This window comes from Quercus lobata, chromosome 11 (assembly GCF_001633185.2).
Source record: "Quercus lobata isolate SW786 chromosome 11, ValleyOak3.0 Primary Assembly, whole genome shotgun sequence".
NCBI lineage: Eukaryota > Viridiplantae > Streptophyta > Magnoliopsida > Fagales > Fagaceae > Quercus > Quercus lobata.
This window is the reverse complement of record NC_044914.1, coordinates 14,792,404-14,815,251: the sequence shown is the minus strand read 5'-3', so window position 1 is coordinate 14,815,251 and position 22,848 is coordinate 14,792,404. Positions and strand designations below refer to the sequence as shown.

Sequence of the window (22,848 nt, the reverse complement as noted above, 5' to 3'; positions counted from 1 at the left end):
AGTGATTAGTGAGTCTAACTTATTAAAGAAATATGTAATTAAAAGATACAATTATGAAAGCAAAATTAATTTAATTAAACATCTATATTTTTAAAATGTCATCAGATATATATGTAGGAATGACTCCTTCAGAGAAAAATATTAAGAATTTTTTTATTTAAATATTGAAACAAAAATAATTTAAACCATTTTCAAGTATATACATTTATACATAAGAACTTTATATAAGTTAAAATCATACATTTTGGAAATTAAAATTAAGAATCCTGAATGATATTGTATTCGTTGATTTCTTTCTTTAAAATAGCCTTCTTCTTTTTCGAAAAGAAAATCATAAAAATAAATAAGAATAACTTTTGAAAATTAGATAAATAAACTGTTTGAAGTACATGAAAATTCTTGAATGGTTTTAAGAACCTATCCAAGTCAAATGTGTTACAAAGAACCCACCAAATTTGATTGACTCTGAACGGGTCATATGCTCAAACACTCTAAGTAACTACTAAAATCAAAGTATTGGTTCAAATTTAGTGTTGTCAACGGGTCGTTTCAGGTTGATTTTGGGCTCAAATTTGACCCAACCCACTCATGTTGAGTGGAAGAAGAAGAAACTTGTCGTTGACCACCAATCCTCATCGGTTAAGTCTGATCAGGCTTAGCCATACAACAGTTGGTGCAATTGAAACCAATGAACAAGCAACGGTGGGCAGAGACCTGGTTGGATCTAAGTGGAGGAGATAAAAATCTCACCAGATTTGGGCTGACGAGAGCCAAACATTGTCCGATCTAAGTGAAGGAGAGCCAAATGTTGTCAGATCTATGCGAAGGAGGGACAAACGTGGCCAGATCTGAGCAAAGAAGAGGCTAATCATCGCTGGATTTGGATAGAGTCAGCCTTCTTTGAAGTGCTTGTCGATCGAGTTTGGTGGTTCGGGTTTTAAAGTAGGAAACCCGTAATTTGACCTGTCGTAATTGGTTTCTGAGGATTGATACCCGTTGTTGACTACTGAAGTCGTCGACTTGGGCGAAAAGTGGGTCAGTTTCAAACGTTCTTTTTCTTCTTTTTTTTCTATTCGACTTTCTCTCTAGTTTTCTTTTATATCATTCCTTTATTTTTGTGTTTTGTTGGTTTTATTTTTATCAGTGAGGCCGCGCTTTTTCTTCTTCTTTTTGTATTTTATTTTTATTTTTATTGAGATTTGGGAGCCATAATGTTGGAGTAGTTCAGGCTTTCTTTTTGGTAGGAGCTTGCGGTGTATGTTGGGTTTGATGAAAGAGCTTATTAACTGGGCGGTTCTATGCGTTGGGCAAATGGGACATTTAACTAAATCCCCCAAGCCCATCCAAAAAAAAAAAAAACTAAAGCCCTCAAGTAAAAGAAGACTCTCTAATAAGGTCTCTAAATTTTAATTATTAGGGTTTATTTTAATTAAACCTAAATATTAGCTAATAAATATAATAATATTTTTTTTATTAAAAAAAATGTTATGTTCACAACAAACTTTAAGTGTCAGGTTGTTACTCTTTATTATTAGTGAGACAAAAAAGTAATTTAAGTAGTAGATTCAAATAAGAACTAGTAACAACTTAACACCTATGACTTGTTGTAAAAATATTGTGAATGTAGTACTTCTAAAAAAAATGAGCAAACAAAAAAGTTAATTTTTTACAACAATTGAATTGACAAACTTTTACAAAAAATTTTATTAGTTCCTATCTATGTCCATTACTAACATCACCTTTCAACTTACCATTATCAAACTGCCATGTCAACAAAAGTGAAAAGTTTGTCAAATTTTTTGTGCCATAAGTTTTCTAAGGAAAAAAAAATCTTCATGGTCAATTAGTAATTTTATATCTAAAACAAGGTAAAAGAGTTTAAATAATATATATATATAGATATATTTTTTTTTCCTAACACCCCAAATGTCCTTATTATTAACAATGGATCTAGCTATGGGGAGTTGATTGGAGGGGTTGGCATATACATTTGGTTGTGGGCATGGTTGTCAAAATCCCGATTTGGATCCTACAATCCTACGATTTTACGATCCCACTTGCTCAAAACGATCCGGATCTTTCAAGGATTTTTGTGATCATTCAAGATTGGTAAGATCGTACAATTCTAATGATCCCAAAAGACTTTGGTTTCTTGTAATCTTCTTTAACTTAACAAAAGGTTTAGTTGAACCCAAATGAAAAATAAAATCACAATAGACTAAGTTTTTCCACTCTAATGTAGAGAGAATGTCAGTTAAACCCAAATAAAAAATATCTTAATAGAGTGTCACATTTTGATATTTTTGGCCTCTTTAAATGATGCTTACAAATGGATATAGTAATGTATGATAATTATATCAATAAATATATAATTTATGTGATTATTTAACATACCAATGTATATTTTTTGTTTTTTTCTCAAATAATGTAAAACCTTACTATCCACAATCCAATTCTACAATCCATAATTTCACCTACCTTCTACGATTTTACGTAAGATCTCGATTTTGACAACCCTAATAGTGGGACGTGATCAAGGTGTAAAGTAAGTTGCATGTTTGTACAAGTGACGAAAGAAATAGGAAAAAGTGGTGGAACTGTGGAAGGGTTTTGGAGATACCTGCAGGCTGCGGTGCTTTTGATGCAGTCTTTGCTGCTGTTGTTGTTGGAGTTGTGACTTCGAGACTTTGAGGGACTGAGCTTGAACTTCAAAGAAGCACGTGTACGAGCGAGCTTATAAAAATAACCAATGTTGGAGTTGCGAGTTTAGAGAGGCTGATGAGCTTCGACTTAATAGAATATACACGTGTACGAGCATAGAGAGATAACGAGACCAATCCGATTAAAGATGGGTTGAAAAGTAGGTGATGGAAAATGCAGTATACCTACTCATGGAAAATGGTGATTTTAGTACAGAGGAAAAGTTAAGGTCCTGGGGCCATCAACAATTAATCCATTTGGACGGAGGGAGAAATTAATGCAGTATGCCTACTCATGCACGTTTTGTCATGCGTTCACAAGTTCAATCATAAATTGACTTTACGAGTTTCATTGATATAACGAAAATTGTGTCCACACTCGACAACCCTTTTTAATGGAAAAAGGGATAATAGTGAATTAGTAAATCAATAAGTCTAGAATACACAACTACTGATAGGGCAAGTTTTTTTTTTTTTTTTTTTTTTGGTTAAAAGGGTTATATTATAATCAACTAATTGTTTACAGCCACAAAGGATGGGCTTGTCAGCCTACAACATGACACACCATACATATCTGCATACAAAATAGGAAGCAATTCTACAGTAGGAGGCTGATCAAAAATGACAAAATCATCTTGCATACAGCAGCCCCATCTAGCCAGAAAATCTGCACACATGTTGGCCTCTCTAAAAACATGCACTACTCTGACTTGCTGTAGTTGGTCTAGCAACATCCTGCAATCATGCAAAAGAGGAGAATAGTTTCTATTAGGAGTACTGTTAGACTTCAAAAGCTCCACAATCACCTTGGCATCTAATTCAACCTCCAAATGCTGGCATCCTAACTGGATAGCTAAAGTAAGACCATCCCTTAAAGCCCACCATTCAGCAACAACACTGGTAGTATAACCTATTGACCTTGAATACCCTTTAATCCACAACCCATGGCTATTTCTAATGATTCCACCGCCCCCTGCCTTCCCAGGATTTCCTTGGGATGCCCCATCAGTATTGGCATCCTAATAGGGCAAGTTGTCATTGTAAAAACTTATCAAGTTAATTGTTATAAAACTAGAAACTCCCGTATCAAAAAAAAAAACTAGAAACTCCTGACCATTTTTTTAAGTGCCGGTCCCCGAGAAACCTTTTTTGGCCCATCTCCTTGCTCTCATTAAGTAATCTAAGATTACTTTGCAAATTTGAAGCCATACCATCTAGTCATTTTTTAATCCATTGACTTGGTTTTTCCATAGTTTTTCACTATTGATACTCAATCTTTCATGTCAATTAGAGTATTGGTTTTACCATAGTATTCACATTAGCTAGTGTAATAAATTTTTTCTATTTATCATAAGAACTTACTTTAATTTTTCTATTTTATATACTCACTTTTCAAAATAGCTTGCATCACATTATCTATTTTATATTACATTACATTAAAACATTAATGTTTAATGATTTTTTTTATAAATTTTTTCTCTTTTATCACATAGAACAACCACCATTCACCCTTTTCCTTCTCCAAACCTTCTCAATGGAGACTAAAGTGACCTTTGTCCAAAACAAATTTCTTCTCCATGAAAAAGAAAAGTAAAAGAAAAGAATTTGCTAATATTTTCACTACCACATGAACTGTATTTTATGAAAAATCATCGTCAAACATAACTTTCAAGGAAGATGCTAAGTCATTTTTGAATATCTATAGAAAATTAAAAAACTTTAGTATAATCAATAAAATTTAGAAAGATCTAAAATTCTCATATAATGTAATTTTATAGACATGTATATAACTTTTGTATACAACATATTTATGACTTATGACTTAATTTGGAGTAAAGATTATAAATTTTAAAAATTAATGTATGAACAACTGCACACACACATACGAAAAATTCTTAGGTACTCCGGAAGTATGGATAAATAGTGCTCCCTCCTCTCATATTCCTAGAGCCCAAAATGATGCTCTAGGAGTATCAGGAGTCTCTAAGTATTACTCCACACACACATATTAACTTTGATTTGTTTATAATTTCAAATAAATTTGATGGCTCAGTCTCGGCCCCCCAAAACCAAAAATTTCGATTTTGCCCCTAGATACATTTATGAATATAGTAATACAACATTTTTTTTAATACAAGATAGAATTTCTATTCTAGTATAATCTAAGTGTATATGTGTGTGAAGCTCACTCCTGGAGACTTGAACCCCAACCCTCACCCCACCACATTTCAGGGATACAACAATTAATTGAATAATTAATATCTATTTTTAAGTATATTTTAAATATTTTTGAAGAAATTTATGTTTATTTTAGGTTTAAAAAATAAATGACAATAATAATATGTTTGAAAACATCTATAAAATTATTTTTTAGAATAATAAAATATATAACATAAATCTAATAAATGTTATGTACAATAATAGGTTTGTACATTAAGTGTACGTGTAGTAATTTTTTTTTGGATCAATATGTTTGTGTTGCAATTAATTGTATGGCCATGTAATAGTGCGTTGATTAAATACATTAAAAAAAAAAAAAAACTGTATTAAATAAGTAAAAGACGTGTGACCAATTCTTATTAAATATCTCATCCACCCCACCTACCAACAGTTCTTATCTGTGATATGATATGCATGTGTATGTTCGGAAGGAATGTGAACGAGTTCAAATCTTTTGTCCCACTTTTTCTGCTTTACTCTATACTTTATCAATAAAAACTTTCCACAAATTCACTTAACTAATTAAATATTACAATTATTGACTTATTAACTAATTAAATACTACCATTATTGAATTATTAATACTACTATTATTAATTAATGGTAGTAATTAATTAATTAATTAATTAGGTGAACATGTGGTAAGTTTTTATTGTTAGAGTATAAGATGGAGTAGGAAAAGTGGAACAGAAGATTTGGACTCAATGTGAACACCCAAAAAAAAAAAATCAAAGTTTGTGGCAATGGTTACAAACTTGCATTTTATCGTTTAATTATATTTTCTATATTTGTAAAATTTTAAGAATATTAAAAAATATTAATGTGGGGCCCAAATGATTTATGGGCCAGGCCCATCTACCCGGGGAAAATCCAAAGGCCCAAGCCGAGGAGGGCTGTGGCCCAAACTCGACAAGATAGCCTTTGGATACCGCCGAGGACAGCTCAGTCCTCGGCAGACCCAAAGTCCCCCCAAAAAGAAAAAAGGGTAAAAACGGTATAGGACTGAAACTTGGAAGAAAGATCTAAAATATCCAGGGAAAGCTGCCCTTACTGCCATTCAATGCTCTGAACCTGACAGAGCCGCATTCTTTGACTTTTACAACCACCCCCAACGACTTTGAATATGGGCTGATGGGACAAGTATCAATCTTGGAAAGGTTGACCCTATACGTGGACGAAAGACAATGAACGCAGGCAAATATAAAAGGAAAAATAAGTAACCTAAAGAAGGAGGTTGGGAAAAATGGCCAAAAACCAGAGCCTCCCAGCCCACCTCCAGGAGAAAGACTCCAGGGGTGAAGGAAAACTTAAACTTGCACGAACACCACGAAAAATCCACCGCCTGTAGATCAAGGCCTAGCCTTCCAAACCCACGCTCTACAAATGATATTATTAGGGCCTTTTCACGTGCGAACCCGACACTGTTACGGTCCGCCACGAATCGCGTCCTTACAATTGGCGCCGTCTGTGGGAAAGGCTTGTGTGTTGGTATAGGATGTGGGTCGATAGAGTTTCTTTGTTATTTCTAACCGTTGGTTATAGAGTTCTAGTATAAAGTTCTGCTAGGGGCTACGTTTCTTGACTAGGGGCTGGGCTGAGGAGCTAACTCCCTTAAAGCCAAGGTCCCCCGTAAAAAGCAAACTAGGCACTTGATAGCGTTAATCGTATGGATAAACTCTAGGGGCTTGGTTGAGGAGCTAACTCCCCTAAAGCCAAGATCCCACACAAAGAGAAAACTAGGTTTTGGACAGAACCAAGGCATTGCATGGTCCACGGACTCAAGCCTATGGGGAAACCAACTACCTGGATGAGGAAAACTAGGTTTTGGACAGAACCAAGGCATTGCATAGTCCTCGGACTCAAGCCTATGGGGAAACCAACTACCTGGATGAGGAAAACTAGGTTTTGGACAGAACCAAGGCATTGCATGGTCCACGGACTCAAGCCTATGGGAAAACCAACTACCTGGATGAGGAAAACTAGGTTTTGGACAGAACCAAGGCATTGCATAGGTCCTCGGACTCAAGCCTATGGGAAAACCAACTACCTGGATGAGGGAAACTAGGTTTTGGACAGAACCAAGGCATTGCATAGTCCTCGGACTCAAGCCTATGGGAAAACCAACTACCTGGATGAGGAAAACTAGGTTTTGGACAGAACCAAGGCATTGCATAGTCCTCGGACTCAAGCCTATGGGAAAACCAACTACCTGGATGAGGAAAACTAGGACAGAACCAAGGCATTGCATGGTCCACGGACTCAAGCCTATGGGGAAACCAACTACCTGGATGACCACAGGGCATTGCCATAGGTACCTGGCTAGACAGAACCAAGGCATTGCATAGTCCTCGGACTCAAGCCTATGGGGAAACCAACTACCTGGATGAGGAAAACTAGGTTTTGGACAGAACCAAGGCATTGCATAGTCCTCGGACTCAAGCCTATGGGGAAACCAACTCCCTGGATGAGGAAAACTAAGTTTTGGACAGAACCAGGGCATTGCATGGTCCTCGGACTCAAGCCTATGGAGAAACCAACTACTTGGATGAGGAACCAACTATTTTAAAAAAAAACTATGGCACATAAACCTCAAAATCCATGGGAAGAAAACTCTTCGTTAACAGATGGGTTAATCCCTCAATTGCACGGATTCCCCGGTCTACCCTCGGATCCCCAGTACTAAAGGAGTTGATGCGGTACGGTGTAATATATTACCCAAAAGCACAATCAAAGTCCCTCGCTACTCGGCTACCCTCTCGGACGAATTATTTAGAGTTTATCGTTCTCGGACATTGGTCTAGCATGCATTGCGCAGCACTCAGCGATTATCCCGGTTAGTTCCAAGAGTTTAATTTATTGAGGATTAACCTTGTTATACTTGATAATATTTGTGAGTTTAAACCAGTAGGACTCTGTGTTAAGGCATTTTTCTGCCTGGAGTATCATTAAAGGCGAGCTTACATTTAATATTCATGCACCAAGTAGTTGTTGCAGAGAAGGAAAGTATGTAAAAAGAAATAAACACATCTTTTATTAAGACAAAGGAACAGTACAGTGTACAACGAAAAACTGAAACAAGCTTACATTAAAGCTAACTACGCAAGTAAAGAAAAATACAAGAGAATGAAGAAAAGCCGAAGAAAAAAGGCGCAGATAAGAGATTGGCTACTGTTCCAAGATGTCGTCTAAGGAAACTATTCCTTGACGCTTCTACATGCCCATAACTCAGGCAGCCAAAGAACCCAACTTGGGGCCTGCATCGGTGAAGAAAAGGTGCAGGGAACCTGACCTCAGGCTAACACCATCTACAGAAAAGGTGCAGGGAGCCGGAAGTTGGGGAGCCCCCGCAAAAATTTGCCTGCTACAAGGCAGACGGCGCTGATGGCGGAAATTCCTTCTTCTGACATACCAAAAATCTGGCATGACCAGAACCTGCTTCGGATTTTGACTAAAAGAAGGAGGAATACCATCTTCCTCCTGTCAAGACGGAGGACTGGCTTGAATCTGTGCCATCCTTGTCCATACCATATCACCTTGAGGATTCAGTGCCTCTGAAGCGTGCGGAGACCTTTCATCCCCATCCACGCCTCAAACATCTTGCTTTGAGGCAGTGGCACTAGAAAGAGAGATCGCGGATATGGAAGAAATATGGTTCTGAAGGGAACAGGAGAGTTCATGTGCAAGTGAAGTGATCCCCTATCCCATTTATACCCAGAAGTAAACCGGTGGCATTTAATTCACGCAGCGTCCCAAGGAACGCTACAGACAAAACGTCTCTGGCTCGATTTCCAACGTCGTCTGCAACCCTGAGGCTAAAGGAGTCTCGAGAAGGCGCACCTCGAACACTGGGACGCCAAAAAGTACCGCGTGATCAAAGACTACGGAAATACCTCTTAATTTGCGGGCCCAGTAAATTCGCGGCCCAGGCCCGTTCAGCATAGGAGCCCAGGGACAGAACCAAGGCCTTGCATGGTCCTCGGACTCAAGCCTATGGGGAAACCAAGTACATAAAAAATTACAAGTTTTGGACAGAACCAAGACCTTGCATGGTCCTCGGACCCAAGCCTATGGGGAAACCAAGTACAAAAAATTATAATTATTACAAGTTTTGGACAGAACCAAGGCCTTGTATGGTCCTCGGACCCAAGCCAATGGGGAAACCAAATACTTGGATAAGAAAAGGTTTGAATTTCGTAAAATGGGTTACTTGATAAAAATGTCAGGTCACTTCATCCACGGCTTAAACACCATAAAAGGTTAAGGCCAATAAAGGTGTAAGGAAGGTGGTGGAACGCCCCAGTATTTAGTCGTATAAGAAGGCTGTTCATTTGGTGGGTGATATATCTTCAAATGGTTATTCCTCACACGGCATCAAACCTTTGTTTTTCTCCTCGGCTAGCATGGGGTAAGTATTACTTTTCACTGGTCGGCCTTATTGTGCCAAGCATTTCTATTAAAGTTATGGCGACATCTTTTTATTATCAAGTATTTTGGTCTTAGTCGTCATTGATTTAGATGCTATATTATGGTGCCGAGCAGCGTTTGTAAATTTAAAAAAAAAGGCATAGAGACAAAACATGCGAAATAAAATAACAACAATTTTTATTAATACGAAAAATTATTACAACGTACAAAGAGGGGCTCAAACGAGCCTATACAAAATGTGAACTGCCTAAGCAACAATGACATCCGTAGTACAGATAAGTAAACTGTCAGGCGTCTTTTAAACTCGTCTTCAAAGTCTCTCCAATCTCTGCCTCAATACTGCTCATATTACGATAAGAACCTTCTTTGGGAAAAAATGAAGGAGAAGGAAATAGTAAGGAAGAAATCAATGAAGAAGATGGAGGAGATGAATGAAGAAGATGGAGGACATGAGTAAAGAAGGAGGAGAAGAAGAGAGAAGAGATGAAAAGAAAGAAAAATGAGCAAAAGAGGGAGAAGTGAAAGCACCAGGATGGATCTGGTGCTGGGAAGACTAAGAAAGGGAGACGGAGGATAGCACCAGTGAAGGAAGAGAGGAAGAAGTAGAGACACTTAGTCCCTGCCTCGATCCTGACTCCCAACACACTAGAGCCATACTAGGTATGCTCATAAGAGAGCGGTTGGTACTGATGATGGGTGTTCTCGACTCAGTCACGCCGAAAGTTTGACGTGACAAGTCCCTGCTTCGGATTTGGACTGAAAGAAGGGTGAGGTTGATTTTGAGTCTTCGCCATCCCTGTCCCGATCGAGCCATAATGAGCTTTATTGGAACATGGCGTTTATGGGAGGGGTTTGGCTCCTGCATCACTCGTTGTTATGGTAAAGTGTATCACGATTTAGTGTATAAACCAGTGGGTAAAATGAACCCTAGGGGAGGCCAAGTATTTCAAATCTCAGAAGGATGAAAAAGGATTCTTTACAAAAACAATAATCTCCTCCCTTCTCTCTTATACAGAGGGTGGAGCGGGAGACATTTAATAGATTCAGATCTCCAAAGGAATCTGCCAACACAAACATGCCGGTTCCGTTTCTCCACCCCATCAAAACAAACCGCCGAATTAAAGTAGTCTCGTAAATAGTGGTCATTAAAAGCGCGTTTTGGATACCCAAACGATAAGAACGCATCAAGCGCGAAATCAAAAAACTGTCTCATAGACCGGTGCATTTCTTGGACAGATGAAGAGCCGCCAGCATTATTAATAGGCCAAATTGATTGGGCCATAGGAAGAGGTTCGGCATCACCAAAACCCCCCTTTCCAACCAAGAGGTTGGACAGCCGGGTTTTGAGGGGCTATTGTGGGGCCCAAATGATTTATGGGCCAGGCCCATCTACCCGGGGAGAATCCAAAGGCCCAAGCCGAGGAGGGCTGTGGCCCAAACTCGACAAGATAGCCTTTGGATACCGCCGAGGACAGCTCAGTCCTCGGCAGACCCAAAGTCCCCCCAAAAAGAAAAAAGGGTAAAAACGGTATAGGACTGAAACTTGGAAGAAAGATCTAAAATATCCAGGGAAAGCTGCCCTTACTGCCATTCAATGCTCTGAACCTGACAGAGCCACATTCTTTGGCTTTTACAACCACCCCCAACGACTTTGAATATGGGCTGATGGGACAAGTATCAATCTTGGAAAGGTTGACCCTATACGTGGACGAAGGACAATGAACGCAGGCAAATATAAAAGGAAAAATAAGTAACCTAAAGAAGGAGGTTGGGAAAAATGGCCAAAAACCAGAGCCTCCCAGCCCACCTCCAGGAGAAAGACTCCAGGGGTGAAGGAAAACTTAAACTTGCACGAACACCACGAAAAACCCACCGCCTGTAGATCAAGGCCTAGCCTTCCAAACCCACGCTCTACAAATGATATTGTTAGGGCCTTTTCACGTGCGAACCCGACACTGTTACGGTCCGCCACGAATCGCGTCCTTACAATTAATAATTATCTCATCAATTAAATGTTTTAAATTTTAAGTTTTTGTAGTCGTAAATTATGCATAAAAAATGAGTCTATATAGATTAAATAATAAATTACATTAAAAATATAAAGAACATTTTAATATAAAGAGTATACAATTTAGTATATTCTTTAGTTTAAAATATATTAAGTTTTTATAGTATGTAGTTTTATTAATTTTTTTATTAAAAATTTGTAGGCAAACTTTGTAAAAAAAAGAAAAAGAAAAAGAAAAAGAAAAAGAAAAAAAAGACCAAATCGGAGAAGAGCCGCAATGCAAACTAAAGAGGACTACCGGCATGGAGGTCACAGTCAACGGTAGAGTGCTTACCGAATTCGAAGATTCCTTGTTTTCTTTCTTTCCCTCTTTCTCGCTTTTCTTACTCTAGTGTTCAAGATGTGTCGCCACTGTATCCAGAATAAAAAAAATTAAGTAAAAAAAATTTGCTAGGTGTTTATTCAACGCATTTGTACCCGTATGGGTTATGCCGTCACAGTGGAGACAATGGAGAAAATTTGAGTCTGGTCCATCAGTGTGGGGCATTGCTACTTGCTTGCTTGATGAAATGTAAGCTTAATTCTGATCTTTTGATGAACATTAATCACAATGTAGTTTGGAGGATGTGGAAAGAACAGTGGATTCTTAGACCCAACTGTTTATAAAAACTAAGACTTCATTCGCCACCTTATTTTGGCCCAGGTAGAGGAATTTGAAAAGCCGACATTATAGGTTCGGCTATTGAAAACATGACGAAATTGATATCTTGTTAAATTGTTGAGTTTGATTCCTCATCTTCATTTCATGAAAAGGACAAATATTTAAACAGTTGTGTTAAATTTAACTTGAAGAGTGCTGGTATAATTGGGCATAGTTAGGGCCAAACCCTTCTAGAAATTTCAAATTTGAGTTTTAGCAATAGCTAAGCTATAAAGAATTATAAGTCTAAGACCTTCTAGTTGATTTATTAACGCTTTACGAAATGAGCAGTACTTTTGATTGTGTAGCTTATAATTGGCTCTTTTTAGTTTTTATTTCGCTTTAGATTAAGTTGTCAATATCTTTTTATTTTATTTTATTTTGTGATGTAACAGAGTGAAACTTGTAAAACATTACTTAAAACAAAGAGGATCTGAAATTTTCCCTCAGTAAATTATCAATACCCCACTTGAGAACTTCATGCCATGAACACACTAATTTGTGAACCGTGAACAAATGCATAAGATTGCACCATATTGTAGGAGTGAGAGAATACCCGACGGTCCTATATATAAAGATGCAAAGGCTCTGCACGTTAATGTTTCTATATTATGCCAAAGAAAGAGCTGGGCTAAGATAAAAATTCAACATGATTGAACTCATGCAAGGAATTCTTATTATTTGTTTTCACAAAGAATGCGGTCATAAGCCTGCACACAATACATGGCCAACATTCACTTTGAGTTTTGGATTTTTTATATATCATGTGTTCATGCAGATTAATAAATATGCTGTTCAGTGCTGACTTATTTGCTTATCTTTCAGGACTTATTGTTTCAGTGATGTAGCAGATGTGGGAGGTATGATTGACTAGATATTAAAACACCATGATTGTGAGATGGCCAAGGCTTTTGACACCGACACACCTTTCTCAAATTATGCAGAACCAGAAAAACTCATTAACAGCACTCCAAATATTCAAGGAAGCCAAATATAAGTAACCCAATCACAGTCATAATGGTCCAGTCTATGCCACCATTATTGGCATCCTAGGAAATGCAGGATGGATTTGTGAGATGAAAGAGGTGATTGATTGGATGAAAGAAGATTAGTGTGAATGCAAAGATTCAGTCTTTGTTAATGCTGCTATCAAAACCTATGCGGTAGCTGAACTGCTAGATGAAGCAGTCTCTCTTTTAAAAGCATTCCTCAGTTCAACCGCGTGAATTGGACAGAATCTTTCAATATCCTGTTGCAGATATTGGTCAATGAATCTGAGCTTGAAGCTGCTCAACCTTTGTTCTTACAGAGCTCTTATGCGTAGGAAGTGAAGTCTAAGATTCGGTTCTTGAACTTGCTCATGGATGCTCTGTGCCAGAGGGGTTGTTCTGATCTTGCATTGCAATTTTTCCTAGAGATTAATTATCAATTTTGCTACCCAAAGAAGGAAAGCTATTGGATTCAAATGAAAGGCTTGTCCAAAAATGGGAGGTTGAATGAGGCCACCCATTTGTTGTATTCAATGTTTAGGAGGATCTCTCAGAAGGGTAGCGGTATGGATATTGTAGTCTATAGAGCCTTGTTATATGCTTTATGTGATAATTAGCAAGTTGAAAGGGCTGTGGAAATTCTTGGTAAATTTTAAGGAAGGGGCTGAAGGCTCCTAAGCGATGTTTACACCATCTTTATCTCACTCAGTGTAGTACTGGTGAGGATATAGAAGGCACCAAGCGTTTGATTAATGAAGCTTTGATCAGAGGTGAGTTTGGTTGGTTATAGTGCCATTGCTATTGATCTTTAGAATGAAGGTAAGATTAGTGAGGCTAACAAAGTTCTCATTCAAATGCAAGAAAGAGGATTTAGGCCAACAAATTGTGTACCAAATGTTAGGGCATACAATAGTGGAAATCAGTGCTTGCTGAGAGGTTGGATTGCAAAGCAGACAAGGAAACTTACAACATTTTCATTGATGGGTTATGTCGCGAATTAGATATCTTCCAATTGAAGCAAGTCAAGTGTTGTAGGAGATGTTAATCAAATCATATTGGCCTTGTGTTGATACTCATAATATAATTGTCAGGATCTTTCCTCCATGGGTATATAATCTGAAGCTGTTTTGTGGTTGGAGGAGATGATTAACCAGGGTATGAAGCTAGAACTTTCTGTATGGAACTCATTGGTAGAATCTGTATGTTCCAACTTGGCTGACATTTAGGTGTGCTCTCAGTCATTTAATTAGATTATTAGATCCTAGTTTTTCATGTTGGAGAAGTCATAATGGGGTAAACATTTTAATAGTCATATTTTTCTTTTGTCAATTACGTGGTATCTGTTCAAGCGAAAATATTGTAAGGAACATGTGAGTAAGATATTGTAAGGAAGCCTCTTGCTGGATCTTATGCGTATTTTAGACAAATTTAATAGAGAAAAGTCTTAAAAAGAGTTCTCCATTAAAATTTGCACGAGTCTTTAAACTCTTTCGGAATAATTGAGATTCATATAATGCTAGAGGTCTTAGGACTTGGATCTCTCTCACTTGCCAAAATAGTAATAATAGAAACGGTAGATTTGAGCAAGGATGAAGTTTGGCTCCAAAGTCCAAACATGTTTGAGTATGAAACAAATTAGGCTAAAATGTATTTTACAACCCCTCTAAAGTTTGGGGTTGATTCTAAATTGGTCATTTGAGTTACTTTGGTGGTTAACCAACAAATAAACAATTATTGACCATCATGTTTGAGCCTCTGTGGAATTGTTTAGAGGTAAAACACCCTTCCTTCAAACCCATTGATTCTCTTTTCATTTTATCCCTCTTTGATACCTCTAAATCCCATTTTCTTTGTTAATCTAGGCATTCCACAAATGAGATTTGAAAAAAATAAAATAAAATGAAGATTTTGAATTGGTGAGTGAGGGAAGTGTCTGATGTGTAAGCTGAAATTTTGAAGATTTTAAGGTCAATTTGAAATTTTAAGAAGTCCAAATTAAGAAAAAATACAATATTTGAACACTGGTGCACATTTTGAAGAGTAAGTTTGGACTTTGAAATTAAATCTTTCTTTTGTTTGGTTGTTTGTTTTCTGTTCTCGACGTTCTGAAACCTGCAACTCAAAACAGGTTTTTTGAAAACTCCTGAAAGGTGTTTTCAATTGTTCTCTACTCTTTTGTTCTTGAAATCACAAAAACACAGAATAGTTCCTCGTGAATGAAAAAAATTTAAACAAATTGAAGTTTCAATAATGGTAAAAGGAAAATATTCGGCCAATTTATTTTAACCCAATCCAATAGCCTCTTCCCCCTCACACAAACCACTACACCCCCCACTACTGCTACCAAAAGTCCAAATGGTGCTCGACTTGGTCGGTTCATCACATTCTACCAGCGGCAAATCTGGATTTGGCTTATTTACACCTTGACACAAACACCCATTCATCCAAAGACAACTTAAACCATCTGTCTCTCTAACGTATATGGTACACCCAAAAGCGTCCAGCCATCCTATTACTTGATAGTGGTTTTCATGAGATAGGGATTGAGGGCATGGGATGGGAGGGGAAGAGGAGGGGGCGCATGCCGAGTCGAGTCACTTTTGTGGCTGCAAAACGAGACCTATCTTATATTTGTCACATGGCTGCAAAACTCACAACTTGCTTTTCTACTTCTCTCTTGCTGAAGACTCTCCCACGGCAAGTAAGAAAATGCCATCACGACACGATCATCCTTCACACCTGTTAAAACACAGAATACAGTTGTCCTCTGAGCTCGAGACTTCGCAATTGATTGCATAATCCCAAAAACTATGACCACCAACATATGCATGTTTAACCATATGAAGGACCAACACAATGAATGTACTTTGAAGACAAAGATCTCAGATAAATTCTGTTTAGATGAGCCTCTGTTGCTGAAACACAATCACACAATGCTAAAATCCTTTAATTTCACTTACTGCAACTGAAAAGATTAGGGAATATATATATATATATAATACAAATGAAATTTGATGAAGATGAATAATAATAAAAAAGACGAGAGAAATTTGATTAAGATTATTAGAACACAATCTAAAGACACAAATTTATAGTCATGTACCAAACTATGGTACTCTTGAAATATTAAAAGTTGACACTTCGAGACACAAACAATTGTTCAGTTGGCATAATTGATCATCCGCTAAAAGAGCCTGTTTTGACGTCGCCGAAAATGAATATTAGACAAAGATGCTGAGTGGATGATACCAAACCAAAGCTGAGAATGTTGTGAAACAAACGAAATAATTATGACACCAGTTAAAACAATTATAACAATCGGAAGCCATCTCAGTTCACTTCTCAAGACCAGAAAGCAGGTTGCGCTGAAGGCTACAACCATGCCTACTATAGAGATGATTAGTGTGATGACTCCCAACACCCACTTTAATGGTAATGACACCAGGAAATCAAATTCCGTGAAACGAGACGTGAGAATTGACACGTATATTAATATTGAAGCCGAAGAAGATAACAGTGCTATTGCATTCGATATGAAAAACACCCTAAACCAAATACTTTTCAAAAGAATAGGGGTGCCTGTTTCTTGATTGCTGCCACCCGGTACAGTGATAACTGCAGCGAAAACCACAGCGCTAATCAGTGTTGCTACAACAGTGTAAAAGTTTACCGCCTCTTTCATCCACTTTTCACCATCTGCTCGTAGATGTTCATGCTTCTCCGTAAATAGATCCCATGGTGTTAGGTTGACCTTATTCTTCATCTTCCGGTACGAAGGCAACACAATACTTTCTACCTCCTACATTTTTGGAGTTGCAAATTGGTAAGTGTACCCCACATATTTACAACTAGAAGAAAACGAAACTGAAGTAAATACAAACTCCTCGGAGTCCTTTTCCTTGTAGGCCAATAATACCCCAACTGCAGTAGCTGCTTGTAAAGCCTCCTCTTCCCTAGATGGCTTCCACAATCACCGGAGTGGACTTCTCTTACTACTTCTCTAGCTCTCCTAGACCCCAGGCATCTTAAGGGATCTCAACTGTACCCCTTTTTGAACGAGATCCCATTCTACAGAAAGTATTGAACAGTAAGCTTCCTGAGCTGATGGGCTAGCATCCTGTCATTTGGTAGCATCCTGTCATTTGGTAGTATCCCTTGAGCCAGGTATTCCATAAATGGGGTCCTCCAATCTTCTGTTACGAAACAGCATAACTTTCTTCTTTGTCCACCGAAAGCTGACACTTTTGACATTCTTCTTGTACAGTTGTAGCATCTCTATTCATATCTGGCCAGTAGTACCCCATGTGCTACATTCTTTTGTATAGGCTAATCTTCTCTGTGATCCCCTAGGCCTATTGTGTAATTCTTCTAACCTCAGCTTCCCTTCTTTCTCACTAATACATCTGGACAGGATCCCCTTAGATAGCCTCTTGTATAGTTCTCCTTCTATCAAGGTGTAATCTTTTAATTCTTTACTACTTCCTCTGTGCTCCAACTTTCCTATATTCCCTTTTATCTCATCTCTCCAATCTTTCTATTCTGATTCTTCAAGAAACATCCTTTTGAGAGTCCCTATGATGGAATTTTCCTACTTACTTACCCTTATCAAGGTGCTCTTTCCTTTAAACGATATTTGGGATCCCAAGGTGGCTAATGCGTAAACAAATCTGTTTTCACTCCTTTGGGCGTACTCCACACTAAAAGCCTAGAGTTTCTGTTCTACCTTTAGTGCCCAAGTTCTATAAGCTACCAAACTCTACTCCTTTAATGCGAAATCCCCCTTTACTTGGGAAACCACGAGGTTGGAATCTTCCAAAGCCCTCATATGTTTTACTCCCATGCTGAGTGTTATGGCTAGACCAATCAGGTATGCCTCATATTCAACAGCATTATTTGAGCAGGGAAACTCGAGCTTGAAGGATAATGGCACAGTATCCCCATCTTCGCAACTCAACATCCCCATCTTCACAACTCAGCATATTCTTAGGCCATTTAAAGTTGTCGTTGCTGACCCATCAAACCTCATAATCCACTTCTTTCCTGAGAGCTCTGCCACTGCTACTTCTCCTAAGATCTCCTCACTTAATGAACATTCTTCTTCCCCTAGAAACTGGGCTAGTAGGTCCATTATGGCTTGGCTTTTGACCGCCTTGGAGGTCCTCAAACCGATGTCATATTGAGAGAGTAAGACCAGCCACTATGCTATTCTTCTCGTCAGGAGAGGCTGATGGAGGAGTGCCTTTATGGGAAGTATCGTTTTAGCCTTTAGGATGCATAGATAACCACTAGACACGCTCTTTCTATCTTGGGGTACCTGGTCTCTGTATCTTTTAGTATCCTGCTCATATAATAAATGGTTTGCTCATTCGCTTCATCATCTTCTTGTGCTGGTAGGGCTTCTATAGCCTGGGAATTTAATGCTAAATACAACAACAAAGGTCGCCCACGTACTAGTGCTTGTAGGGTAGGCAAATGATTCATGATTTGCTGGATCTTCTGAAAGGCTTCTTACTGTTCAGTTCCCCAAATGAACTCAGTGCCCTTTATCAACAATTTGGATAATTCACTTGTGACCAAAGCTAATCCTAGCACAAACCTCCTGATGTAGGATACCCTTCCTAGGGAATTTTTAAGCTTTTTAACCATTATAGGCCTTTTCATTGTTGCGATGGTTGTGGTCTTAGTTGGATCCATACTTATGCCTCTGTGATGTACTAGGAACCTAAGAAATTTTCTAACAGATACTCTGAAGGCACACTTCATGGGGTTCATGTGTAATTTGTACATCCTGCACCTCTAAAAGACTCATACAAGTACCTCGAAGTGTCCTGCCCTAGTTTTTGATTTTACCACGATGTCGTCTACATAATCTTCCATTTCCTTATACATCATATCATGGAAGACAGCTGTCATGGTTCGCTGGTACGTGGCCCTTGCATTTTTAAGGCCAAAGTGCATCACAGTGTAATAAAAGTTTCCAATCGGGGTCCTGAACGCCGTCTTTTCTGCATCTTTAGCAACCATCCAAATTTGGTTATACCTACTATATCCATCCATAAATGAAAATGTAGAGTTTCTCGCAGCTGAATCTACAAGGAGATCAACATTGGGTAGGGGGAACTCATCCTTTGGACATGCTTCGTTTAGATTGTGAAAATCCACACAACATCGGATTTGGCTATTCTTTTTATTCACAAGTACTATGTTGAAGAGCCATCTGAGATGCTGGATTGGCTTAATGAACCCAACTGCTAGTAATTTCCTGACTTCCTGAGTTATTTGATGCTCTACCTCGGTGAGGAAGACCCTGGCTGGTTGAACTACCAGTTTGACTCTCATCATATGTCCATGCAAATACATCCACATATCTATTGAGTAATGCTACTAACCGCTCTTTTTCTTGTGCTGTTAACTAACTACTAATAAAAATAGGCTTTAGGGATACCAAGCCAGCCCTCAAGTTTACTTCTTCCAATTCCTCTTCGGGTTGGATTTATGCTTCCTTGTCTAGGTCCAGGATCTTTTTTTGAGCCATCATACAATGTGGTAGTCCAGGACCTTCCTGCACAACGCATTCGAGTCCCGTGCACCTTCATAAGCGATATATTAACCTTTCTCCGGGTTCCCAGACTACTACGCACTCTTGAGATCCTAAGGAGTTGGTCTCCTTCTTTTACCTTTTTCTGTCCAGGAGGCTCCTTAGATCATGGATACCTCATCTTCTAAGACAGGTGGTCCTAGTGTCCCTAGTGAAGGACTCTCGTCATCCGACCCCAACTCATCATAAAACATTGTTTCTACAGAGTTTACTTCTCCTTGGTTTAAAGGGTTTAGATTGGCAGGGATTCTTATGGGCGTCCCATTCAGTCTCTCTTTGACACATTAATGGTATGTGGAAGGAATGAGGCGGTGCTTATGGAGCCAGGGACATCCTAACAGAACATGGTAGGAAACTTCTAAGTTGATCACATGAAATCTGGTTATGGCTATTATTGAGCCTACCCTTAAGGCCAGCTGCACATATCCTTCAGTTGATTCTACTACCCCTCCAAATCCTGTTATCTCCACAAGAGCCCCTAGGATCCTCCTGCCAGTCATGCCCACAGCCTCCAAGGTACTTAAGGCAATAAGGTTAAATGACGCCCCTATATCTACCATTGCTCTCCTAATCTAAACACCGTTTATGGTAGCCTTTAAATAAAGGGGTCTGCAATGGTCTAAATTTTCAATTTTCATATCTTCATCTGTGAAGGTTATTGCATTGGTTATCTCCAAGTAAACTCGGCTAGCATGGGATTCTGCCGTGAAACACTCTACCCCTGGATCTGCTACTATACTTATGAGGGATTTTGTAGCAATCTTCTTGCTTCTGGCCCAAATCCCAGTTAGTTGAATAGTGATCTGAACTTGAGGCACTTTTGAAGGGTCCTAACTTTACTTGGATAGAAGGATCCTTCAAATTTTTCTACTTCTGCCGGGTTCCCATGGATCACCACAGCCACCACTCATTTCCCTTTGTGGTTGGGTAAATGGTTCCTCTGCACCTCAAGCTTTCGTTGGGTGAGCTCTAGGGTCTCTTCCTTAAACATTTTGTAAAAAAGCCTTTAGAGGGTCCAATAATCCTTAATAGAGTGCTTAACATAATTATGAATCCTATAAAACAAGGGGTTCTTTCTTTCTTCCTCAGTAGGTGGTCTGGATACAGTAAATAGCCTAATAATTCCATCTCCAATCCATTTATCTAGTACATGATTCAGTTCTTCTGCAGTACATAGGATCACAGGTGGTTCCTCGGTCACTTTTCCTTCAGGTCTCTTTCTCTTTTCTCCTACTGAAGCTGTCATGGTCTGAGATACTGGTACCCTCTTTGTTATCATGGTTAACGTTGTCCTCCTAGTCCTTTGTAGTAAGTCAGCAAACTGGGTTATGTATAGATTTTTGAGATTAAGCCTGTAATAAAAAAGCATGTTGGATATGCAGGTCTCTACGAGCTCTTTTTCTTCGTAATCTCCATAACAATCCAGAGAAACATCCTTAAATCTTTTGATGAACTGGACAGGATCCTCTCCAGGCCTTTGATTTACCATCTGAAGGCTTTGGAAAGCGACTTTATCTTTACTTGAATAACACTTTACGCAGAATCTCTCCATCATCTCATCCCAGGTCTTGATGGACTTAAGCCTCAAGGCGGTGTACCATATGTATGCTCTATCCACTAGGGACTTAGCAAACTCCTTTAGACATAACTCCTTGTCTCCTGCATAAGGGCTCATGGTATAAATGAATCTACTGACATGTTCCACAGCACTTCCGTTCCTTCTATCAAAAGGGTGGAACTTTGGAGGTTCATATCCCTTGGGGTAGGGCTTGCCAAGTTCTAGTGGGAATGGGGGATCCCGAGAGAATTGTTTGGGAATCCTTGAGAGCTTTTCTCTTTCTTGTTCAAGAATGGAATTGACATCCGCCAATGTGAGATATTGGGGGTTGGCTCCCCCTCCTATTGCTGACTCTCCCTTTGGCTGGACCCTCTCTTAGCTAACCATAGGAGGAGTATTATCCCTGATTTCTTGGGTTCTTCCCTCTTTGAGGAGACAAATCTCCTACTGAAGGTACTTCATCATATCTGCCATCCGGTTCATCATCTCACGCCTTTATCCTGAGACAACCTCATGCTCCACTAGAGGTACTTCGTTCCTCTATCTGGAAGCTACCTCATTCTCTCCCACCAGCTCAGATGCTGCGGGTGGCACGTTAGTACCCTTGCTGTTCCTTGGTCTTGGAGCCATACTTTGTGAAGGGATTCTTCCCTCTCCTTTACCCAATCCCCAGTGGAGTCGCCTTAATGTGTGGGTTTTTTTTTTTTTTTTTGTTAAACAACACACAAGCCCAAGTAGCCAGACAGGGATCCTAGGCCCAATGCTTATTGTTTTAAGGGATTGGGCTTGGTTCACCACAACTAAATTAGGCTAATTTCGAACCAAGTGGTGCACAAAGCGCAGATCCTACAACACATACACACTAACATACAGAAAAATATATACGCATTGAATAGCAAGGAACAGTAAAGAACGAAATAATGAAAATGAAAAGTAAAATAAAACGTTAGGGATCCTTAAGATAATATGGGATATTTCATTATTTTCTTAATTTTGTAATATATTATATTCACTAGGACATGTTACAAGGTCTAAATAAATTCAAAAATCACAGACTTAAATGGTTCTTTAGACCTCTAAAACTTTCAAAGTTTGAATCTTTTTGAATCCAAGTGTATTCTCTACTAGCTGTTTGAGGATCCCAGACAATGTTTTCCCTCTTTTCTCTTTTTTGAATTCTAACAAAGCTTTCTCAAGGATTTTTCCCTCTAATTCACTATTCCTACATGCACTTCATTGTTAGCTACCCCTCCTTTTATAGTGTCGTCCTAGGGTTTTTGGGGTACCATTGATTTCCTCCATTTGATCATCTCAGTACCAGAACCTATGTTATGTCAGCAATATTGGAGGCTGGTTCCTTCCTCATTCTTCGCTATTTTCCTCTTTTAAGGTTCCCTCTTCAAAATCCCTTAGCTGATTTTCCCATTCTGGGGGGTCCTAGAGGGCTGATATTTGATCTTTCTTTTTCCAAGACTTCTAGATTCCACCTTTTTAGACCCACCTTTTGGCTGCTTTCCCCTTTGTTATTTTTTTCCCAAATGGGCTGATTCTTTTCCATCAAGCTAAAAGATCCCCAACCACCTTCCTTCATGGTCTATCTTCCTGGGTTCCTCGAGGTACCAGCTCTTTATTCATGGGTTATTGGTTCCCA

At 38.7% G+C, this 22,848-nt stretch overlaps 1 pseudogene; it reads left to right on the top strand.

Annotated features, from left to right (window-relative positions):
- Positions 1-12,818: 12,818 nt before the first annotated feature.
- LOC115967840 lies at positions 12,819-14,267 on the top strand (annotated as a pseudogene).
- The last annotated feature ends 8,581 nt before the right edge of the window (positions 14,268-22,848 follow it).